The 26,725-nt window shown below is 36.7% G+C and overlaps 1 protein-coding gene across 4 annotated transcripts in view; it reads left to right on the forward strand.

Annotated features, from left to right (window-relative positions):
• Pvf3 (PDGF- and VEGF-related factor 3) overlaps positions 1 to 26,725 on the forward strand; it is a 76,715-nt gene that overhangs the window by 23,488 nt on the left and 26,502 nt on the right. The window lies entirely within an intron of this gene.

Raw genomic sequence — 26,725 nt, forward strand, 5'->3', positions numbered from 1 at the left:
GACGGCGTCAGCGTCTGCAAAAGTTGGCAGCCACAAGAAATTTAATTTGTTTGGCAAATATTTTTTAACATAAACTTTCATTTAATTTTGAAGTCAAAGTTTGCGAGCGCAGTCAAATCGCGTCTGTTGCTGCTTAAATCTGAATTGGTCTGGATTTCTCTGCTCTACTCTCGCCTGCTCTGCTCTGCGCTCCTTTATGTTTGAACAATATGTTCTTTTAAGCTTCATAAGCAAAATGTATTTTATTTATCGTGCCATCTGCTTGACGCGGTTTTATAATAAGCTTGCCAGCTGCTGCGGCGTCTAGATTAAAATATCAATTGAAATAATAATTCTAATATATCTAGAATAAAAAAAAAGATTTATTTGTTTAATAAATTGATTTTTACAATGATTCGAAAGCACAGAATAATCATTTAATTTGCCTTCAAAATATGACTAAAAAAATAACTTGAAAATACTACTAATTCGGTTGAGATTTAATAATTAATTATAAATAATAATTTAAATTTTTTAAAATGTATTCGAGCTTTAGAAGTAACATGAACTTTTGGTCTATGAACTGAATCTCAAAATACTGGCTAAATTTATAAAATTTTTATAGCATGTTTATGCTTTTAAAAATAGCTTAAATCAATTTTTAATTTTGCTGAATTTTCCATATTTTCTTGTTAACTGCTAAACAATTTGTTAGTCAAGTTAGTTTCTTCGATTGTGTTTCCCTTTTGATTCTAGTTATGTTTTGAAAGGAAAGTAATTTTCATTTAATTTCACTTAAAATGCACTCAAATTATTTCGTTTTCCCCCCTCTCTCTCTCCTCTCTCTCTGAGCGTTCTCTGTTATCGTTAACAAAAAATCAACGAGTAATAAAACCAAAATGAAAAGGTGCAACAAATTGAAATGACTTGCTGGAATTGTTATTGTTGTTGTTGTTGCTGTTGTTAATGTTGCTATGGGCTGGTTGTTTACATTGATTACAGATAGAAGACGCCGATGCCGATGCCGATGCCGATGCCGATGCCGATGTTCATGGCGTTGCTGAACAAGAATATCCTGTTTATTTTTACAGCCCAAAATGTAGAGTCAGCAAAATGCGGCCGTCTCCTTTCTGCCCTACCTGCCTGAAAGGTGAGCGAGGCCTGCCTCAGTTGAGTTCTGTTTTTTTTTCCTTTTGTTATCCCCGGTTTGGCATGAAAACTAATCCAATTAGTTAGACAATGGCCAGTTGCCACGCCTTTGGCCAGTCGAGAGGATGCTCGGATCAGTTTGGTGGCCCTATTTTGGCTTTTGCCTGTCGCTTGTTCGCCCGCCCATTGTCTTGATCTATGAGCCACGTGATCCATAGGCCACGCCCACTCTGGCCAACAGGGACTTAGGCAAAGTGGAAGCCAATTTCAATTTTTGGCCATAAGCCGAGCACGTCTACATATACAGTTGCGATGTGTCTACCTGGCCTTTGACTAACTCTTTTTATAGGTCATTCCGCACAGCGCACACAAATTGTTTATTCGGCTTACAATATGCAGCCGCACACACATGCATGATAATAAATGCAGAGAACATTGTAACAGATTGCGAACAATAAAGACGCCTTTATGCTCTGGTCTATGGCTCAAGTAAAGACGTTAGTCGAGCTGCTTACATTCAGCTTAAATTAAGTCGTCTATTAATGGTTAGGTTAAATAAAGTAGTCAGGGAATATGATAAATCGAACTATTATATGCTCTAGTATTCTATTTCTATTCTAGATATGCTTTAGATAGGAAGATGATTTTCTTTTTGCTTGACATACAAAAATCAGATAATCGCTTTCTATTAAGAAGGTTTTATAGCCAACATTACTAAATTTAGGTGAATTTAAAACAAATTAAATTTAATTTCAGCTAAATCTACTTTTCGCTTCCTGCTCGTTGCAAAATCCTCAATCGATTCTTATGTAACAATTACACGCTGTTAATGCTCATCATAAACATGAGAACAAGCTGCAATTACCTCACACACTCTCTCTCACACACACACACACACACACTTTCTCAATCTCCCTCTCTCCTGTCTCACTTCTCTGATTGTAACTCAATTACGTGACGGGCGCGAGCTATAAAAATAAAAAGAATGCTGCCAATGGCCCCTTCTAAATTTCTCACATGCCGCAGCTTAAGCAACAGCATTTCCATTTTTAGTCCAACTCCTGCTGCCGCCCCCTCTGGCCCCCTCTCGGTTTCACAGCCGCTGCGCTAATTGCCAGCGGCATTGGCTTTCAACGCGGCGAATGCCGCTTTAATGGGCTACTGGCTCCTTTAATGAGCCCCCCAGGTGTGGCAGCTCCGAACTCTGAATTCCAATTCGTATTCCAATTGCAATGCCACCCCATTATGGGGCCAAGCCACCAACTGTTGCAGTTGCAACTGCAGTTGCATTCATTAGGTCATTGGGTCTTCTATTCAGCATTTAGCATCTGCTGCTGCATCAGCTGCATTCGGCATTTGTTTGCATTGTCCGACAATTTACATGTATTATATGTTTTCAGCTGAAAATGCAGTCGAGCTGCTTTTCCTAGGAATGCATCGTAAAAGCTGCCCCTCGATGCAGCTTCCTTGTGGCAACTGCAACTGCGGACTTTTTGAATCAGATTTCATGAATTCTTTTCGAAAATCATAAAATCAATGCTAGATAGAGTACACTTAAAGAAAAGAAAACTGAAATCTAAATTTGTTATAATGAATTTTTTAATTAATAATACATATAATTAAAAATTAAAAAAAAAAACTCTAGCACTAAACTAAAATTGAATTTTAGGCAAAAAACAAAAATAATAATAAAAAAAAAAAAAAAACAAAAATAATCCCATAAAAAAATTTAAAAAGAAGAAATAAATAAATACAAAAAAATTGAAAAAAAAAAACTCTAAAATCTTCAACGAAAATGTGCAATAATAATCCCATAAAAAAATATTAAAAAAAAAAATAAACAATTGACAAAAACTCTAAAATCTTCAATGAAAATGTGCAATTCGTTCTTAACTTCAAACGCAAATATTTTTATTAGATATATATAAACTCATTGTCATCTAATGATTCGATTGTAAAACACAAAGCATTCAAATTTTAGCTCATTTAAAGCTAGTTTCGAACCTCAACTTATCTAAAGCACATCACCCACAGCTTTTCATGCTGCATAAATTCCAGTCAAAGAAGCAACTGAAATATGTTTCCCACATACCTATGCACATACATACATATACATATATATATACCATGTAGAGCTATACTATCTTATCTGATCTACTTCATTTGCATCTCCCATCTATGTGTGCTAGATTTGACCTTTAGCTGTCTACCCTTTGAGTCTTTCAATGTCAACTTTTCCCATAAGCAGCAAAGCAAACAGACAAATGCCAAATATTTGAGTTTGCTTGCTATGTTGAGTCAACATCCTCCCCTTCGTCGCCAAAAGCCTAACGCTTACTGTCACCCCTCTTTAGTTACCCCACACACACACACACACATACAAACGGAAATTGCGTTGTTTCACCCTTTTTCCGCCTTGGCCTTGGGCAATGCTTTATGAAATGAGTGAGACTTGGCTCTGCATTTTAGTTTATCTTAAGTCAATTTCTTGTCCTTCATCAGCAACATCATTATCATGATGATTGCTATCGTTATCATCTTGGTTTGTTATTGTTTTAGCTTCTATATATAAAGAGGAGATTATATATATACAGAGACTCTAATAGCTTCATCATCATTCATCATTATCGTTATATTTCTTGGCTTATTACGTTGCGTTAAGCGCTTTAGCTGACTTTTTGTCTCTTTATAACATAATTGGATAACCAATTGTCATAGATCAAGAGATTCATGAACTTTGACATTGACATTTATTTATGGTGCGCTGTGGCAAACACAATTAGCAGGAAACCAGCTAGGGCCAGCTAGGGTGTTGGGTATTACAGAGGGTTGTTCACCCTTCGATTTGCTGTGTTTTCATTAGGCTCTTTAATATTTTTGGTTTCCATTTTCATTTTCTGCCTCGGTGCTGCACCTTTTTTTTTGTTGCGTGCCCCGACTTTGGTTTCGATTACGATTTCAATTTCGATATGTCAATTATTTAGCAAACCAACCACGCCCCCTCTTGCCCCTTTCCCTTCACTGTCCCTTTTGGGCCCTACCATGGGCCGTTTTCAATTTGATTTTTATGATTTTGCGGCGCATTTTTGGTTCTGCTTCATTTGCATTTCGTATTGAATTTGTATTCCGTATCTGTGTATCTGTGTATCTCTGTATCTCTGTATCTGTATCTGTAATTCATGTATATTTGTCTGCGGCTGTCTTTGTGGTTGCGGCAGCTGCTGCTTGCCCTCTCTCTCTCTCTCTCTCTCTCTCACTCTCTGTTGCTCTCTTTGTCTTTCTGGTTCATCAGTGTCTTTCAGCCAATGCAAATGGCAACTTAGGCAAATTGAAAGCGACCAAATGCGAGAACAATGCCAGCCAACAAAGCTAATGGCAAACGCTCAGGGGAGCAGCACCGGCAACTGATATGCCTGCCTGCAGATGTGAATGGGGAAGGCTTCACAATTCGTCGTCTTCTTCTTCTTCTTCGCCTGCTGCCATTGACTCCGATTTCGATTCATCAGCCTCATCAGTGGCAGCAGCAAATTTCATTTCCATTACGATTTACAATTGAAAAAGTTCTTTGCCACGCACACTCCGGCAGTTACACGATCTAATTTAGCTGACCTTGCTTAGCTCTACAGTGGCAGCTGCCCATGCTGAATAGCTGAGATTGCACAAGCTTGTACATTCTAGAAAAACAAAGACTGAAAACATAAAAGTGTTAAATTGCATAGGAAATTGAAAAATAAATTATGAATAAACTTGTAAATTTAATTCAAACAAATGTTATGTATTTTCTGAGTTTTTGAAGTATTGAACCGATTAAAATTTTATTGCATTTCAACAATAAAAAATATTATTGAAGTAATTTAAATTTAAAAAAAAAAAAAAAAAATTAAAAGTAAATCTGTATGTAATATAAAATATATAAAAATGCAAATATTTGACGTAATAAAGCTAAAAATATTATATTATAATTAAAAATTCCAAAAACAAAATAATAAGCATTTTTATCCCATATTTTTAATTAAATTTAATTTTTAATTTTTAGGCAATATATTATAGTAAAATAATATTTAAATAAACACATATGCATATTTCTCCTTCAATTTATTTATACCGTTTAAATTTTATAATCGTGCTATGTTTGTTTATGATATATGTAAATAATTGTATTTGTTGTTTTCTATAAGAAAACAAAAAAATAATAAAAAAAAAATTCTAAAGTCAAAACAATTAAAACATATAAATATTTTTAAATTTCATAATTCAATAAACATAATTATTAATTTTTTTTTAAACATATTTTATTAAAATAATTCTTAAAATATATCAATAAATTATACTGTTTGCATTTCAACCTTGATTTAATTTCTCCACCTTAGCATATTTCATTTTAATATAAATTGTTCTCTCTAACGATCCTTTACTGTGTTTATCTTCATTTGTTGCGCTGTGGCTGCGGTTGGGGCTGCTGCTCCGGGAGCTGGGGGGCAGCGTTTAATGTGCCGCCTGCAACTCATTGAGAAATTCATTTTAATTAACAGCGAAATGCATTTGGCGCCAGCTGAAAAGAGGCAACGCTGCGTGCACCTGCGAAGCGCGGCAACAATGCGAAATACAAAATAAAAAATTAAGAGAAAAAAAAGCAAAAACAGACAGTAGCCCCATGTCGCTGCTTGGGTGGCCTCGGCTGATGCTGCTGCCGCTGTTGCTGTTGCATGTGCAACATAATAATTTGTAAACATTTATCAATTATGCAGCAGCAGCGGGAGCTGCAGCAACAATAACCCTGGCTACTTGCTACGCCCCAAAAGATGCCCCAAGCGCAGCCACCGCAAACTGGCCACATAAATTTTCCACATAGGCCAAACAGAAGGCGCGGCGTGGCACGGCACAGCACGGCAGGGCGCCACTGGCAGCTGGCTGCCACTGCGGCTGCTCCCCCCTCTATAAATTCCAGAGGCGTTTGGGGCGTTGATTTGCCCGACTCCCAGCAAACACGCAATTAAGTGCGACTGGGCAACACCTCATCAACAGAGAGGCTATGGCTGCGGCAGGTGGTGGCACGTTGCGCGTTGCACGCTGCACGTTGCACGCGCTGCACCTTTTCAATTCGGTCGATCAATCATATAAACAGCTGTGTGACGCGTTGACAAGCGCAACAATAACAACTTCATCGTATGCAACATTTCAGCAATAAGCTGCAAACAAATGTTTATAAACATTTATTGACAGCAGCAACACGAAGAATAGAAACTTTTTGTATTGTAAAGCTGATTTTAAATTTATATAAGTGTAATAAATATAGATTTAAATGTAATATATATATTTTTTATAAATATTTATGTTATTTCGTTGATTAAATATTAATTTATTTTTAAATTCTTATGAGACTCTACTTAACAGTATGCCGCTCTAGAATGCATCAACAAAGTAGCAACACTATTCGTGCAAGCATGTTGCTAGGCACAAGCTGAATCTCGTTTAGCAACAAGCGTCCTAGGCAGCCGGACATCTCTCGTAACATGTGCAGCAACATTTGTTCTATAAAATGTTGCCCAGCTAGCAGCACCAGACTTACAAACATGTTGCTAGGGCACACGTTGTCTTGCGACTAGCAACAAGAGTCCTAGCTGGTAGCAACATATGCCTAGACTCTCACGCACAAAATGATTTCGCTCTTCGGCTACTCACTCTCTTCGCTCTCTAGGTTCGACACATGCACGCACGTTTATGTTTATGTTGGCGAGCAAAGAAACAGCTGTTTTGTATTTTGTTCGATGCAACTCTTCAAATAAGCCGACTCGCAACTTTCGCCGCGTTCGCTTCAGTTGTCAGCCTGCAGGCGAAATCAAACGTTGTGCGAACGCGGTCGCAAGCACTGTCGCCCGAGTAGTTTGTGTTCTGTGTGAGTGCATGTGTGCGTGCGCGTCTGTGTGCATCTGTAAGTGCGCGTGTAAATTGTGTAAGTGCAACTGTATTGGTTTCTACATTGTGAAATAGCCAGAACCAGAAGAATTTTGCCTTATATGGAAATTACTGAAATTGTCAGCTGATTATTAAAAAGAGAGAGTGAGAGAGAGAGAGAGATGGCGAGAAAGTGAAATAGAAAGATTAAAAAAACATTGAAATAGTGCATTATTCTTTAAAAAAGTTAAAAGAAAAAAAGCCATCAATTTTTAAATTCTATAGTTCAATTAAAAAATAAATAAAAATATAAAAAAAAAAAACAACTATTAATTAGAAAGCGTTAAATTAAATTAAACGAAATGCAGCGCAACGTGATGTGGCTTTGGCTCTGGCTCTGGCTCTTGGTTGGCGTGCTTAGCCTGGAGGCCAACGCTAATGACCAAACATACTTCGTCCATGGGGAGAAGGTGTTGCCCGAACAACAACAACAACAACAGCAAGAACAGCAACAGCTACAGCCACCCGCTGTTGAGCATGGAATGGAGCACGATAAAAGCGCAGTCTGGAGTCTGGAGTTTGAGCATCAACTGCGCGAACATTTGCGGCATCTAGACAAATATCAGGAGACGGCGTGGGAGCCATCAGTGGCTGCTCCCCATTCTCAGCCTCAGCCACGTCGTCGTCATCAGCATAAATCGCTGTCGAATGCCATTAGACATGGCTCGAGAGCCGTTGACATTGATTATCCAAACAGTTACCCGCAGGAGACGCAGCAGCCAGCCGAGGGTCAAATGCTTGCTGCTGCTGCTGTTCCTGCTGTTGCAGGTGAAACACAGTGGCAACAGCGATTGCACAGACATCGCCAGCAGAAGCAATTGCGCGAAAAAGAGGTGCAGGCACTTAAGCAACGAGAGAATAGCTCGGGATGGAACGATGTCGCCAATCGATATAAAAATGTGAGTGAGGGGGAAAGGAGAAATGAGCAATTCTAACAAACGTTTCAATGGGGATTACTAACTGTATAGAAGAATATTAAGTATAGATATGAGTATAGATAGTCTTTAAATTTATATACATATACATACATACATATATACATAATATATAATTACTTTATTTATACTGTACAGATACAAAAGAGATAGCAATAGAGATAAAAGGTGAGACAAAGGCAGAGAGAGAGAGAGAGAGAGACCTACATATAGCACATATACGGAAGACAGAACATCTAGAAAAAATGTACATAAAAGAGCATATAGAGGATAGATACATAGATATAAGGGTAAAAAGAAGCGAGAATGGGAAAGATAGAATTACAAACAGCACATGTGCTTTAATCAGTTCAATTATTTATGAAGAGCCATACAGTTTAATTTCAATATAATAAATGTGTAGCATTCCACAAACCAGCTCAACGGTTATATATATAAAAATATTTCATTCCACCTAGATAGGTACATAATCTGAGTAGCATTGATTAGCGGCCATTCAATGCCCACTCATCACTTCTGCCTCTCTCTCTCTACCTCTCTCTTTTTTCACTCTCCCTCTCGTTCTCAAAACGTATTTCGCACAAAGGCCGATTAAGTGACGTGGCTCGTTAGTCGCACAGGGCGCCTAACTACATTTAAACAGCAACAAGAGTTGGGACTGCGAGAAGGAGAGCGAGAGAGAGGGAGATAGGGAGAGTGAAATGCAGGTGCAATGCAGGCTGAGCTTTGACAAAGGGTTTGCCAGAGGCGATCAAAGCGCTAATGCGGCTGCAGTTGAAGTTGAAAGAAGGAAAAAACTCAAAATATTTATGCTTAATCAATAAATAAGATACACAACAGAGAACTATAAATGGAAATAATAAATTAAATATAAATGAATTAATAATAATTACAACTAAACATGCCAATTACTATATACTATATAACTTTACAACTGCCCGGTCAATAGATAGCCATTTAAATGCGTTTGCAGACACTTCAAAATCCCATTCACACAAACTGTTTGCAAATGCAGCTAAATCTATTCATTAAAACGCGCTTTGCTATTAATTTTCCATATAGATATATATGCATATATATATATACATATATATCTAACATTTAGCGCTTTTTTACATCAATTATCTGATGCAGCGGGTGTGAAAATAATATTGAAAGTGTAAAGCACATATTAATATGGGTTTAATTGAATGCAACCGCGTCGATTCATAAATCTCAATTGAATCTGAACAATTATGCCCGGCAATTAATAATGGAAGCAAAAAAAGCATGCCAAACAAACAATCAACTAATCTAAAGCTAAAGATCTATGCGGTACGTGCTATGCAATCCCAATCCGAACGCAAATTAATTTGTATGCCAAGCCGAATACTGAAAACTCGGAGAGCTGAGCGCTGAGAGCTGAGAGCTGAAACTAACATTGAGGAAACTCACGACGGGGAATCGGACTGTGAGTCGAGACCCACAGACTGCGACGGATTGGAGGGGCAGGCAATTTGCTTATCACTCGTTTTGTAAATTAATGAACAATTAAATTCATTTAAATGTTGAAATCCGGGCAACACTGGCAAAGCATTCCAGAAATCGAGAAAGAAAAGCAAATAAAAGTGAAAAAGAAAACAAAACTGGACTAGAACTGTACTTAAGGGAATTTTTTGTTGTTCGATTTTTCTTATGAATCATTCAGACACCTTTTGTTATGGGCATGACATCATCCATAAGCAGAGACAACATATTGAAGTGGAAATAGTTCAAGACACTTTTGAGTTCATCTATACAAATATACTTGTAGATACACCAGGAGTTCATCTAGATAGATCGGGAATGCGTATCTATAAGTACGCATAGCTGCTCATAGATGTATCTAGATATCTCTAGAATAGATACATAGATACCCATAGATAGATATTGTCGCATCTATAGATGTATATATATAGATGTATAGTGAGACACCGATATACTTAAATAAAAATAAATATATTTTCGTTTGCTTTTTTGTTTAATTTTAAATAAGAACTTTTAATTGAAATTCACGATTATTAATAATTATATATATTTCGTAATATAAAACTAGAAATAATACTGCAGCACTTCTTCTATCACAACTCTTTGATTGATGATGATTTAAAGTATAGATTTCGATGCCGAACGTAATGAGTTGAAGACCAATGAATACCACAAATCGAATAGTTCGAGTATATATAACATGTTTTTATATGTATACAACAAATCTATAATCAAGAATCTTATATATGTATATGTATATCACATGTATAAATTCTTTTATTGTTTAATTACAGAACTTTGCTTAGCAAAAGCTGTAAATTTTTAATTGAAATGCATTCATATAAATGTAGAATGCAAGTAATTCATTAACATAATATATCGGCCATATATCGGCCATGGACCTATTATGCATATGCTTCAATTGAAATGGACTTATGAAATGCATTTTTCTGTGCTCGGGAATTAAGACAATTCTTTATATGTTTATTTAGGCAGCTTCAATTAAAATGCAATTTGTTTATAATCTTCCCTCCTCATGTGTTTGAAGTGTTATTACTTCATATGTATGCATGTATATATATAGATATACACATATCTATATTTGTGTGCATCTTCCACTTTCATCTGTTTAATCGCTTTTCATTATTAACACTAAATTTCAGCTTGATTTCATTTGAGGTTCGTTGGCTTTTTGATGGCCCAACTCCCTTTTTGCTGCTGGCCTCTGGCCTTTAACGCTTTGGCGCCGTTGCCACTGAGTTTTATTTGCTGCTCCAATCGATACCGACACTCGCCACACGCCACACGCCCTCACCCCACAACCCTTCAACTGCCACCCAGTCCCTCCCTCACTCCCTTTCTAGTTTTCTCGCTCCACAAATTGTGGCAACTTTTTGAATGAGTTTACTCGAACTCTTGCCTGTGTGTGTGTGTGGCTGGGGCTGCACTTCAAACATAACACGCCGTTTATAATTTTGGCGCTTGGCTAAACATCGCAGCTGCATCTGTAGCACTGCCTGTGGCTGGAGGATCGGAGAGGGGGCCAGGCATTGGCTATTGCTGCCATTCAATTAATTCAAAGCATTAAAACAATTAAGCGGCTTTGGCTTCATTGGCTTGGCGCACGACAAGATCCCCCCTTCCCGCCAATACAAGCCCCATACTATTGTAGTGCGCTACCCTCTGCCCCAGTTCGCAGTCCGCAGTCCGCAATCCCCAACCCTCGTTCGGTGACCCAAATTTTCACACAAATTAGTGCAGCTAATTTTTAATGATGATTTTTCAGTAACGCCTCCCACTTCACTTGGCGTTTTTCATAATTTCCATTTGCCCATTTTGCGTCTCCCTATTACCCTCTCTCTCCCTCTCTCTCTCTCGCTTTTTCTCTTTATATGTTCCATGTTTATTTTTACGCAATTTATGTGAGGCTGAGGCAGTTGCCCCTCCCACTCCGGCCTCTTGCATGGGAGCTTCTTTTGCGCCGACAAATGCAATTGAAATAAACATGGAAAATGTGGTTTACTCGGCTCTGGCGACTGCAGGAGAGTGGGTGTTGGCAGCGCGGGTGGGGGGCGGCGGTGTTAGGGGCTAGGCAGGCCCTGCGGCAACTGACGCCTTCATCTCTTTTAGTTCTTTTTCTTTTCAAGGGTGTTGCCACAGCTAAAACGCAAATCCAGGGCCAACCACAACAGCAACAACAACAACAACAGCAGCCGCCATCTCCATGCGTTTCAACTCATTTGCACCTAATTGTCATGCAGGGGAACAACGAGCAACGGCATCCAAATAGGTGTATACACAAGGAGTACGGTCTGGTATCTAGGCATATGCACTCAGAGAAATGTGCATATCAAAGCTGAAAAAGTTGGGGAAAGTGAAGAGGCAAAGAAGGAGAAGGAGAGAGAGAAAGAGAGTAGAACTTTACTTTTTCATGAAACTAATTTTATGATCTATCATTTCTTCATTACCATCATCAAGCTGAACTTCGAATCGCATTAAGTATATATAAATCTTATATTTGCATACACATAATTGGCGAAATTTTTATATCAAGTACCCAAGCCTTAGTATGATTAGAAAATTATGCAAATATTATTTCAATAATATTTTGATTGCTCTTGCAACAATAGAAAAATTATCCTCAAGTTGTTTCATTTATGTATTTCTTATTTATTCTGTATGCTGAGTGGAAGACTTTGTTATATCAATGGGCGGCATCTAGTATCTCTTTATGCTCAGTACACTTGGAGAAAATTGTACCCAAATTAAGTTCATTAAAAGTCCAAGTGTATAAATATCGAATACACTTAGAGAAAAGTTGAGTGGCAGCAAAAAAAAATCTTTAAATATATATAATAATAATAAAAAAAAAAAAAAAATATATATATATATATATATATATATATATATATATATATATATATATATATATATGCTCATATTTATTATACATATATATTTGTAGAACGATTTTGAAACTGTTGATATGTATATTGTTAATTTTTATTTGGTTAAAATTCTATTTGTAAATGATAAATATGGGTTTAAATTAAAAATTATTAAAAAAAATAAGAATTTTATAAAACTTTAAAGATCTGTTGAACATCTATTTTCATACATAAAAACTTTTTTCAACTAATTAATTTTTTCATTTTATTTTTATTTTTCCAAATTATATTTTAAGTGTGAAATAAATAGTAAAAATATAAATTTTTCTGTTTGTATACAAAATTTGTCTTGCCTAGCTTATTCTTAGAATGAATATGCTTGAAATAGACAACATTTTCTCTCAGTGTAAGTGCTTGTATGGCTGTCTGCATAGCAAAAGCTTGGCCGGCACCAGCTGGCTGCCACATTTTTATCATTTCTCTGGTTTAGCTCTCCATCTCCCTAACGCTCTCACTCTCGCTCTCACTCTCGCTCTGTCTCTGTCTATTCTTCTTTTATTCCTTTTATCTGCACCTCTGGGCGAGTCGTTGACTTAATCTGCATTTTCCTCACTTTTTTCTTTTTTTTTACAGCCGGCAGCCTCCTTTTTACCATGCGCTTGAGAATGTGCTCACATTTTTGTGTCCCTTGGTCAACAAGACTGAAATTTGCATAGTTCTCAGGCGGTTGCAGCGCTTTAATTTTCATTTAGACTCGACTTGAAATTAAATTGAAAGCTATCATTGAAATGATATTTTGATCGTAGTGAGAGCACAAAGTTGCATCGATTTGTAATTAAGTTTTGTATGTATCGATAACAGAATGTGGTATCGATTTGTATTTGATAATTGATTTGTAATTTGATATCGATTTACCGTCTTCGATTTATTTTTGTGAATGCTTATAGTTCAAGCAACTTAAGTAAAGCCATATATTCTATCGATATTGATAGATAACGATTTAGAGTATATATTGTGCATTTGCTGTGAGAGATTAGATTCTAGATTTATTTTCTCTCTCTTATATCTCTTTCTATCATTTGTAAATTTTTTTCCGTCCTTATCTTTCATTCTGCTTTATCTAAGCTCTAAATTTGCAGCATTCCCTCGTAGAATTCCGGAGATTCGCTGCGTTTCAAGCGTTGCTAATTCTCTGTCACCTTAAACGGCATAAAGTCCTGGTGGCTGGCAGGCAACAGCCAGATCCTTTGTTGACCAGCTAGCTGCTGTCTCCTTGTCCCCAGCCAGGGCCACGACTAAACAATAAGCCAACCGCCCACAGACACGCCTCCTGTTGCTGCTTTATCAGCATGCGAAATTTTCTAGTATTTTATGCTGTCGCGTTTTGCATTCGCATTTCCACAATGCGCTAAATATTATTTGTTTTTTATTTTATTTTTAACTCCAGTTTTTTATTATTTCTGTTTGCATTTTAAATTGCATTTGTTTATGGCGCTCTTCTTCTTATTCAGCGTTTGTGCAGCTGGCTGCGCATTTGCCCAGCCAGCGCATCTCATCTTTGCAGTCAGCGTCGATTTTCTGTTTTCAATTTTCGCTTCTTTTTTTTGCCTCCATTTTCCATTTCCCATTTGGTATTCTGTATGCCGTTTCCTTGGCCGTTATTCAAATACCGGTTGGTCGTTTATCGCCTTTTGGGGCGGAGCCCGAAGCGCTTTTTATTACCCGCAATTTGCGCATTTTCACTTTTAGTTTTAATTAACTAAAAATTTTGTGCGACAACTGAACAGAAGAGCCCAAGCACAGGCACAGGCACAAGCCCGAGCTAGAGCCAGAGCCTGAGCCATGGAAAAAGCCCTAGCGGCCCTCGCTCCCGCCTCTCGGTGCCCTTCGCATCTCCCCAGGGCGATTTTCTAGCCATTTACTTTGGCGATTTAATTTTTATACCCTTGCCAAAAAGGTTTTCCTATTTGAAGTAGAAGCGTTAAAAGGTTTTAATCTCAATTTATATAGAACCAAAATTCGTGCTTAGCTTTAAAATGAGCGCGCTGCATTAGAATGAAGCGCCCCCTTTTCTATTTCTTGGTAAAAAATTATGCAAAAATGGGATTTAAAATGTAAATAATTATGTGAATAACCCTCTAAAAACCCTAACAAGAAAACGTATTCAGTTTGTATTAAATAAACATTTTTTTTTTTCTTTTATTTGAAAAATATTGTTGTAGTTATTATTTAAAAAAAAAAAAAAAATTGTTTCAATTAAATACCTGTTTTAAAAATTATTTACATTTTTAATTGAGGCTTTATTTTTGGCATTGCATTAGCTTAAGGATATAGCTATATATTTAAAATATATTTTTAAAATTTATATATATATGTATTTATATATATTATGTATTTATTTATTCATTTATGTTTTTACAATTTCTTTTTTTTTTTTTTCATTAAAAATAGTTAAAACTATATTGATTTTTTGTTTTTAATATATTTTATATGGAATATACTGTGTAATAATATACTAAAATAAATTTTCTTTTGACTTTTTGAATTATTTCTTTATTATAATTATAACTTTACCTATACATGCACTTGAGTAAACTTTGACTGCAGCTGGAAAAAAGTAATCGGAAGGATTCAAGTATAGAGTATATAAAAAACGTCGTAAATTTTCATTTATTTAATTTTTGTTTTATTTTCATTTCCATTTTCATTTATTTTTTGCTTTGTTTATTTTCCCGTGCATTTTATTTGCATTAACAGCAATTTTTACTATTTTATTTCGTCGCCCTCCTTTTTGTGTTTGTGCTCAAATTGTTTTTCTTTTTATTTTGTTGCGCTTCGTTTTGCACACAATTTTCCGGCACATTTTCACAATTTCACAGTTTTTCTTTCTTTTTTGTTCGTTTCGTTTGCTGGCCGCACAATTTTAATTATTTGCAAATGGAAGGCTTTTGGGTGGGCTTCGCCAGCTGCTCATTGTTGTTTATGGGCGGGTTCTTTGGACAAAAGAATACCCTGTACTCTGCTTCCTCTCTCTCTTCAGGCTCTCTCTCTCTCACTCTTTCTCTCTTCTGCAGCAAAAGTTCAAAGTGCAAGTTTTCGGCTTTGACTCTTTTACCGCTTGCGGCTTTAATTGAACTCGAAGCCAGACACATTTTTCATTGCGCCTTGCGGCTAGCCACAAGAGCAGCGACATCACGGACAACAACAACCACAACAACAGCAACAATTTCCCTTTGTTCTGCAAACTAATTAAACATGGAAAGAAACATCGCTGAACAGCATCCAGCTCTGCCTTTTCCCCACCTTGACCAGGTGCTCCACTATTAATTTATTTTCGTTTTTGTTTTTGTTTTTTTAATCGAGTATTTTTATTTTCTCCTTTAGTTGTTCGTTGTTCTTATTTCCAATTACCAAACACTTGGAGCCGCCTTCTGAGACCGTGATTAATGGCCGAAATGGACGTGGCTTCATTTTGATTGCCGCCTGTCCAATTGGCCGGCACATCATTTGTTCTTGAACACAACACAAATACAAAACTGTTGGCTAAATTCAATACAAAGCAGCAGCAACAACAACAACTCCGATTGGCTTTTCAATTTCCCTCCAAAAGAAGCAGAAAATAGAAAAGAAAACGGATTGGCTTTCTTGGCCATCGCCCATTAATCAGTTTCCACTTTCTTGTTTTAGTTGTTGCTGTAGTTGTTGCTGTGTGGTCTCTTTGGCAACTGAAATTAGCTGTTGCTCCCACCATAACAATTGTTGTCGTGAGCTATCGCACAGCTACGCACTCTGAATCCGATTAAAGGTCTCAGCTCGATTCGTTGCCAAAACAAAACAAAAACCAAACACAAAATGTGTTCAACACGCTTCAAATGTGGCTCAAGCGCATAAGCAAACACACCTGAACTCAAATATTGAGTAATTGTAAGTGTTTTTCTTCTATTTGATTTTAAGCTGTTCGAGAGCGCTCATTGAATCATAAGCATAAAATGTCGTCATATGCAGTCAACTTTGTTATGTAAGCTGTGGAAATTGTCGACAAGCATTGAGAGGGTCAGATGCACGTCTGCACTCAATGGGTATTACAAGTTGTTAAAATAACAATTAAAATAGACAAAATTCTGTCTGAAAACAGCAAAATCATAATCGCATTTGACTCGCTAGATAGGTTAGGTTAATTGTGGATGAGCTGATTGTCTTATATGAACTGAGATCAGTTGAGATCAGATCTAATCTTGAAAATATATATACATAATTACATGTATACCTATAGGACTGTAACGTTTGACTACAATCAAATCAGCTAAGCATGCCAACAATTTCACTATCAAATTGTGATTTTTTACAGCTCTAAAGCTTTAGAAATACTGTTCATATATCTTCTGTTATAATCAATTGTTTCCTTAAAATGTAAAAACGGACTAAGTTGTCATTTAATGTAGGAACAAATTGTTAAGAGAAAATGTACTGATTTTTAATTCAAGATATAAAATATTTATTTATTTATTTAACTGTTACAAAGAATTAATTCTAAATAACAATTTAGTTTAAAGCCAGAGCAACAAAGACCATATATAAAATACCTACCTTATAAGATCTATACTTTGTCGATTTGCCATGAATTTTAATAGCTATAATAATTTATGATAATAATTTTATAATTTTATATTTCTTTACGCTATCCTTCGCTCTCTCTACTCGCAAAGAATTCTTTAATGGAATTTTATATATTTAACTCAACATCTTTGACAAAGCCGAGAGCCGAATTACTTTTTTCCCCATTCAAAAAGTCAATTTCAAAAGGCCACAGGCAGTCAGTGCATTCACAAATAAAACCCACAGTAACCGAGCTAATCAACTACTTTTCAAATAACTTTATTTACTTTTCACAATTTGCCCAGCCTAAGCGCTCTTTCATTTATTCAGATATCTAAATATAAAATTGTTCTACATGCCTTGTTTTTGGCTCAAATATTTCGATATTCACCAGCTGACATTTTAAATGGCTTTTGCTCCCTCTCTCTCTATCTCTCTCTCACTCTCTCCTTCTCTCTCTCTCTCTCTCTATCGCAAAGCACTTTACGTGTGCTTAAAGGTAGTTGCATTCCGTAAACAAAAAGTTGCATCAAGCGGCAGGTTCAATGAACGAGTCAATGCCACACTTTCCCTGCATTTAACTGCCCCTCTCTCTCTCTCTCTCTCTCTCTCTCTCTCACGCCCTTTCCAGATGCGCAAGTGGCATTTTTTACTTGTAATGAACAACAACAGCAACTAAGTACACAAAAGCATAAACAAAGCAATCGCCGCTGGCATAAACAAAAGGCCTGCATTTTGTACAACCTGCAGCTGCCGCACTGGGAGGCATTGTGAATGGGGGGGAAGTACACAGAAAAGTAACTGAAAGATTCTCCCCGATTGTTCTCTGCCGCCCTCGACTCCTTCGCTTTCCTTGTTGTTGCTCACTTCTCGGTTCATTTGACGACACACTTTCTGGGGGTCTTCAACACTTGTGCAAGGTCGCAAACTTTTTGGCAATCCATTAAATATGCTCGCTCGACTGACGACTGACTGGCTGTTTGCCTGCTTTCTAAGCAAATGTCAAAAGCTGTGCAAAATTCCACAAATCTGAAAAACAAGAAAAAAGTAAATGTCAAGAGTAGTTGAGAAAAAGTTAATGAAGCCCAACGCGCATGTCAAGCAGTCAAATGAAGCCAATAGAGTCGCACGTAGTCCTTCGCTTGGCAAGAGACACTTTAAGCAAAAATCATCGAAATTCTAAAATGGAAGTGCTTATAGAAGCAAATCATAAGAGAGCAGCAGAAGAGGCGCACCAACAATAATGTGATTCAAATTGAATTTAAATATTGTTGAATGCTGATTAAAAAAAGGTTGAATTGTAGATCAATTATTTTACATATACTATAAATATAATGTGCCAAGCTAAAATACAACAAAAATGATTATAAACTGTAAAAGTCTTAGTTTGATTGTAAAGCAAAGGCATGTAGACTTCATAAGTAAATTGTGGTATATAGAAATATATATAATAATACAACGAAAATCTAGAAAATATTCCAAAATGAAAATGTAGATAAAATTTAGTGAATTATATACCAATAAAGCAAAAGTTTTTATAACTCGAACTTTGATCCTAAAAAAGTATACACAGTAAAACGCTTTGACTTTATAGACATTTCAATAACACTACAAAATTAATTTTTTTTATTACTTATAATCGAAGCATTATCTTTCATTATATCATATTCCTAACTAATGATTACCAACTCCAAGTCCAATAAACCTTTTGCTCACACATTTCTATTTCAAAAAATCAATTTAAAGACTTTATCATTTATGATTTATTGCTATGGATATCGTTCCATTGTTCTATTATTCTATTCTAATCTTTTTTGACAAAAGTATAAGTTTCATTTCTTTTCATGAGTCCATATCTAGTATCATATAAATTATATTAACAAATGATTTTGAATTCCTTTCACAAAAAGTCTAATGGTTAATTCGTGCTAGTGCATATACAAAGTATAGTCAAAAATATCGCAAAGTAGATATAAAAAATACTTACTTTATTATTCATGATCATCGCCTTCGTAAACCCTATCGTATATACCATCGCGCTCTGCCAATCATCAAAGTACTTCAAAAAATCATCAAACATCAAATTATATTTTGCGATTCATCGTGGACCCTTCTCGTATTTTATATTCGTATGATAAAAGTTGGCCGCAATTTATTTTATTTTTAATGTTAGGATTCCCATTAAATCTGTTTTTAAATTAAACTTGCCTCAATTAACCTACGCCCCCTTCTCGCTCTGCATCTGCCCTTTTCACATCCCGTTGCAACGTTTCACATTTCGAAATCCCGCTAGTGACTACCCCTATGTCTATAGCTAACATGTTTATTCGCTTAATGCAAACCAATATTTCATCATATAAGTCTGTCTCTCACACACGTAATAGACGACAAACTCGATTATTTTACAATTTTGTTAGCAAACTCAGTCGATTGACGGCGCCGGACTCCCTTTGCTAAGTTAGTTGTGCTGAGTGCATTCGCCCACACTCGGATTGCGAGTCAATTTTAGTTTTTTTTTTTTTTTTAATTGACAAGCAAAACCCGAAGAGTGAAGCCGATGCCCCTGTCAAATCTCGCCATGCTTTAAACTGATTGAAAATGCGGGCGCAAAACATTCCGCAGCGACCCGTACTTCAATGGCCCCAGCCACAGCTGCAGATACAAATGTATCTATGTATCTATGTAACATTGTATCTTGCAGTGGCAGTTGCCAAGTGCAGCACGCATTGAATCACTCACGAGTGTGACTCAGTCAGCCAGTCAGCCAGTCAGTCAGTCAATTATACAATGTTGCCGTCAACTGGCGAAGAGTATCAAGATGATATCTATTAGATACTTAGATACAATTTTTTTGTTCTCTTCTTCTTCATTTTATTTCGTTCTCGTATGCAACGCAGCTAACTGAATTTATGTCAGTTTTTATGTGCGCTCCCAATGATGAAGTTGTTGTTAATGAACATGATGACAATCGCAATGATGATGATGATGATGATGACGATGAGCATGGCGTGTCTGAACTTTTTACTTATGCCCGGAGGGTTAGGACACATGTTGTGTGGCTGCCGCTGATGCTTCGGCTTGTGCTTGTGTTGGCTTCTTGGCCATTCATCAGCTATGTTGATTTTTTCCCTCCTCCCCTTCTTCTTCTACTTCTACTTCATCTTATTTTTCTACTAGCTCTTCGCCTGCCATTCCCTTGAATGCATTTGCTGCTATCCACTTTGGGGCATTTCGTTCGTGCTTTTAATTTGCAGCATAATTAAATCATAGCCAACAGACAAGTGCTGCGTTCAAGCCAGATATTTCTTGGATATTTCTGGGTCATACTTTGGCCAGAATTTATGACAGCTGCTACGACTGCTGCTGCTGCTGCTGTTGCTGCTTCGATTTGTGCTAAGTGAAGTCAGCCATAAATTAGAATTGAAAAACATTTTTTTTTTTTCACAGGCAAAAGTGCTACAAAAAAGTTCTAGGCGAACTCGAGTGTGGCCACAAAGCAGCTGCAAATTGATTGAAAATACTGAGAAGACCTTTATTTTTTTTGTGAAAGAAGAGTAAGCAGAGTCAAAGTACCAAAAGTTCTTCAAGTAGAAAGCACAAAGTGTGTTATTTACGATTTGCAAATGTGAAGGGCTAAATGACAGCTAGAATTGGTTCTAGAAAATACTGAAAGAGACGGTTGGGTAGATTCATGTGACGGTGTTTCCATGAAGCATAAATGAAGCTGGGCATACTTTTTGTTATAATCATAAGTAGTATATAATATAATATTCAACAAATTTATAGAGTCTAGAAAATGCACTTTTATTTTTCAGGTGTAAATGTAAAAGTGTTGAGTTCTTATATACAAGAAGAGACCCTAGAAAAATTTTTAAAATATAAAATTTCTCCAGAGAATAATTTAAATAATAAAGTCGAAAGCTATACGCTAAGAAAGTATATAATTTTTAATAAGAAGACCAAAAGGTACCATAGATCAACCAAAAGCAGGTACACAACTAGCACTAGGAAGCAATTCACTGGAATAGAGAGTTCACAACCTCGAAGCTCAATTGCAATTGGACACAGTGTGTCTGAGTCGACAGCTCGCGAGGCCCACATCAAATGCAGCCACGAACTCTGACCCAAGATCAAGACGCCGAGATCTGAAGGCCTTCTTCAGCCAGACACTTGTCATGGTCAAGCCAAGCGGATTTCCAGCATAATCAAGCCCCAAACTCTGGCCAGGCCAAACTCTGGTAACGCCCATTCATTAAACGCACGCAAAGCAACAGGCAACGGACAGCGGACAGCGGACAACATCTAGATATTGTAGTACACATGAAGAGACGAGTCGAGTCGGTTGATTCGCTGGAAAGAAATGTCCAAATGCGCCGTGTGACACACTTCAAACTGTCAGCGCGTTTGATGAGAGTCACAATGATGGCAGGAGGCGGAGAGAGGAGAGGAGTGGAGTGGGGATCTACCCAGGCCAATTAAGCAATTTGATTTGTGTTCGCGGTCATCACATGCCACACGCACATCAAAAATACTAAGAGAGCGAGAGCGGGACCAGCTCTAATCATGAGCCATAAAAGTCGCCCAATTTGATGAGACATTTGACACAAGAGCGACGATTATTATAGGGTATATGGCCAAATGCCCGTGGGGAATGTGGAATTATGACTTTAACTATCGATCATAAAAAACAATTTTCACTCGCTGACCCCAAAGAATTGACTTCTGTTTTTATGACTTCGTTGCGAAGCGGCAGTTGGATAAGTGATAAAGAGGTTTATAACTCAGTCGAGAGTAAGAGTCAAGCAGGCAGTTAATATTTGCATAAGTAAGCCAAGTCCCATTCAGATGTCTGAGAAGCGTGTAAGCTGCAGCAAAATATGGAAATATATAGAGTATCTTAATGTTGGGTGTATCATAAATACAGGCTTAACTGTCGATAATAAAAACAATTTTCACTCTGTGACCCATTGAATTAACTGCTGTTTATGGCCATAGCCATAAGATAACAGCTGCATAAGCCATAAACAGGCGCATTGAACTATTGACTGCTTGTTGTCAGTGAAACAATATTTAACATTATTCAGGTTCCATTGAGACTTCGATAGGCTGCTCGAAATATGATTATTCAAATATTTAAATGGTCGAGAAATAATTTACATGCCGTCTGAAACGAAATCGAAAGTTGCCGCACGTTGTGGGCGTGGCACAATTAGACGAATGACCTTTTGTGTGGAGCTGAACTGAAGATTTATGTGAGGCCCAAATCGAATGCAGTTTCCACAAATACTTAACCCATTGTCGCATTGATATGCCACAAAAGAAGACACAAGCACAAATACGAAGAAAATAAAAGAAAAACATTTGTCAAGCTTGTCCAGCTGCGGCGTGCCACAAAGGCGAATGCAATGTGATCTGATCGAGGGGGCGGGCCGGAGGCCGTTGCGTGGCCGGGGAGATGAATGGAAGCTCTTCGCTTTGTTAATCGATATTTAAATTGAGTCAATTTGTGAGCAGCCCCCATGAAGCGAACGAGAATCTTTTGCTGGCAAGTCAATCGTTTCCCAATTTGTTGCTGCATTTCTTAATTTGGTTAGTACCTCGCATTCGAGTGGATGTGGGGTATATCAAGTGAGAGAGCTGCTGGCAGGAGTCGGGCAGTTATTATAGAGAGCTAAGCTTTTGGAAAATTTAATTTGAAATTTAATGTTTAAAAATATTTGTAATTATGTAAAAATATAAACAAAATAGAAAATTAGTGTTTATTTATTTTCAAAGCAATTCGATATATATAGAGCATTTATAAATACAAATAATTATTTGAAATGTTAAATACATTATTAATAAATATTCTACATAAATTTTTGGTTTTGAATTAAATTTCTAATCCGTAGCAGTATTTCCTTGTGCGTTTCATATTCAGATTTTCCTCTCTGAGATTATTGTGGATTACTATGTTGTTGTTGTTGTTGTTGTCGTCGTCTATCACATCTTCGTTTCTCTATAAATTATGACTGTGTAAAGCTGTATGTGTCTGTGTAGCTGTGCTCTATTCATGCTCAGTCAGTACAACCCACACACACACACATACAAACACACTCACACACACACAGAGTGAGAGAGACAGTGAGCAATGGAATGGTTCGATGCATCGACGCAGCACTTGAAATTACGAATAGTTGTTGCTGTTGTTGTTGTTTTTCATTTTTTTGTATGTTATTCAATTTTGCTTGTTTTTGGAATGAAGTAGCACAGCAACATCGCACGCTCTTGTCAATTGCAGAGCTTGTCAAAGTTTGCTCCTCTTTCATACTCTCCTCCCCACAGTTTCTTCCTCTTTTCTAAGCATTTTTTCATAGTTGCTGTTAAGTGCAGGTGGGACGGGGGTTGGCTGGCATGTCAAATGACGGCCAATACAAACGAGAATCGACTGCACTCAACTCTGCTCTGCTCAACTCCACTCCACTCCACTCCAGGCAAAGACTTCATCGAACGAGGTTCGGGAACAACAAAACATGGAGAAACAGCTCCAGCAGCAATCGTAAATAAAGTGCTCAAACGCATTCGAATGCGAAAACATTCTGCAATTGCAAATTGAGATGAAGTCAGCTGCTCGCTCGATAAGCCAATAACTATAAATGTAGTGCAAAATCAAAGCGTTCAATGCACAGCTTTGACAGCACATTACGAAATAGATTTAAAATTTGAGATTTCTTGAAAGAGGGAGAAGACACTAGGAACCACAATCAAGAACTAGAATATTCGGCTGTTTTTATGAAGTATTTAAAATAAAATAGATAAAATTAAAAATGGGAAATGAATTCAAATAAAATAAAATAAATGAAGTCATGAAAATATGAAAATTGAAAAATAAAATAAAAATACAATAAATTGTAAAATTAAAAAAATAAAATAAAATGATAATAAATAAACATTAACAAACTAATAAAAATAAGAACTTACCACACAATAATTGAAAATCTCATTTAAAAAAAAATAAATGTAATGCAATAATATAAAAAATATATTAATTTATTAACAATGATAAACTATTATTATCAATATTAAATATATTCATAAAAAAATTATAAAAAAAATAAAAATTATTTATAATTCAAAAAAATTGAATGTTTTATATATATTCATATTCAGTTTATTGTCTATGACTCGACAGCACAAAATAGTATAATTCCGAAATATGGTGTTAATGCTCTATATACTAAAACTCATATACTCAAATAGAATAATAAGCAATTCGAATGAAATGCTAAACAGTTTATTTATGCATCCAGCTAAATCACCGAAAAATTGATTGAAGAAGCAATTTACCGCAGGTCGCTGCAGGTGAAATCATAAAAATAGCTAAAGATCAGTTTATTTACAAAATTATTTCCAATGCATATCTAATCAAATATTTATTTCGAGTAGCCACAAAGTGATTCAGCAGCTTCGCTCAGTTTACATGATATATATAATGATATATTCCCATGTCCACATCATTAAAATAATGATTGCAATTATCAATGATCGGGCAGAGCATAGCTGCTCGCGCCGCTTTTCATTTGCATGTCGAAATTTCCACCCCGCCTTATCGCTGGCACATAAATTTGTCACGCTTCACACACTCACACTCACACACATAAATTATGACATAAGGCAGACAGAATATGTGTATAAAGAAATTTTAAATACAAATTTAAAAACACAAAAAAAAAAGAGTCATTATCAATTACGCCACTTAATTATTTTTATTGGAGCATAAAATGCTCCATTTCTCGGCGACAGAATAAAGTCAAACGCAAATGCACCCAGAGCGAAAGGAAGGGAGAGAGTGGATGAGAGAGAGATAGAGAGAGAGAGACCGCAGACCACTTTCCTCCACACGCTGCTGTGCGTCCGAGTGTTTGTGTGTTTTTGGGTGCGTGTGTGTGTGTGTGAGTATGTGTTGCACATGTGTCAATGATGTGCTAATTGTCGCGTGGCCACTTTTGACTGACTTTTCGGCTTTGCAGCATGAACTGCGTACCATGTTTAACTCCCACTCTCAGCCCCCTCTCTACCACTCCCTCTCTCCCTCACCCTCTCTGTAGCCCGTCATTCTGTGGCATCGACATTTTGCATATTATTTGAGCATTTACAGTTTGCTGGCCAATTTGCTGCTAGGGCTTGGCCCAGACGCTTGGCCGAAATTGCCAGAGCGAAGGCGTTTCACACTTTCCAATTCAATTTGCGTAGCGGGAAAAACTGTTGCATGTATGTATATATATGTATACCTATATCTATGTATGTATATATGTATTGTGTAGAGCTCAAAGTAATGGAATCGAATTAATTTAGAAAGTATATTTCATATAGCCCAAAACAAATTACTTCCTTAAACAACTGATATATGAATTGTATGCACTAGAGTGAATTGAATGGCCATATATGTATAGATGGTATTGTTAATTGCTTTTGACGTTTTTTGAACAGAAATCCTATCCAAACAGCATGAGCTACGAAAAAGCCAACAACGAAATTGGCAACGTAATTAGCTCTGTTGTCAATATAAATATTTTTTTAGTCTCTTGCTGTTTTGCTGTCAACTAATTGTCTTTGCTGCAGGCAATTAAAACAAATAGTTGGGCTGGCAAAAGAGCAAAGAGTGACAGAGACGGCGACAGCGAACGAGTAGGAAAGAGAGGCAGATATATTTGCAGCATGTCGCGCCACATGTGGCATGCATAATGCAATCGAATACGTTAATTGCCTTTTTGTATTGATTAAAAAACAATTTCAATCGAATTTTTTCGCTGTGTGTGTCTGTTGCAATAATTAAATTAAAGCTCGCAAATTAACGCCCACGCAATGCCACAAAAAAAAAAAAAAAAAATAAACAGAAAAACTTAAAACTTAAAAAATTGCAGCTGCCTTCGAGGTTGTTGCTGTTGTCAAAAAAAATAAATGCAACAATTTGTTGCCAGTGTCGCTTGTCTCTGTTAGTTTGCTGCATTGTTTGTGTGAAAGTTGTTCATAAATTTTGATGGGAGTCGCGGTTTAATGTTATACATTACATTAAAAGCCAATTAAAGCTGTAAACGTGCCATGCATTTCACTTGTCAACATGTGTGTGCGCCCGGGCCTTGGCAACATGTTGCCAGAGAAGGGGTGAAACGCAGCAATGTTGACAAGCAGCGACGCCCAAGCGCTATTGAATCCGTTTTAGTCCGGCTGATTGATGGCCCATTGACAGCAGTAGAAAAAGATGTAACAACAGCTACAGCTGCCATGCTGCATGCTAAGTAAATGTGAACATGACTCAACAAGTTGCAACACCCACGCACACTCAGCGCGAAAGAGATGGACTGAGTAGTTAAACGCCCAAGTTGCGTTTCAGCTTGTGATTATCTGTGGGGATCTGCGCTAAAAACAAAAAATACAGCTTTTTAGTGTCAATTGCCGCGAAGTTTATATCTCTGATGTTGCGATTGTTGAATATTGATCAGAGAATAGAATGAAAGACTATAGACTCGGCCGATTAGACGATGTTGCAACCAGCTCTTTGCATATGAATTATGAAGCATGTTGCAATGCTTGAGGTGCGCACTATTGCGAAATGTAAGCATATTTCTAAAGGTACTCAGATGGCTTTGCTAATGATCAGTTATTGGAAGAGCTTAAGAGTTGATGGCATTTTAATTGAAGACTGTATATACATGAATTCTGCTAAATAAATTTCTA

This window comes from Drosophila navojoa, chromosome 3 (genome assembly GCF_054131105.1).
Source record: "Drosophila navojoa isolate 15081-1374.11 chromosome 3, UAZ_NAV_1.0, whole genome shotgun sequence".
Lineage (NCBI taxonomy): Eukaryota > Metazoa > Arthropoda > Insecta > Diptera > Drosophilidae > Drosophila > Drosophila navojoa.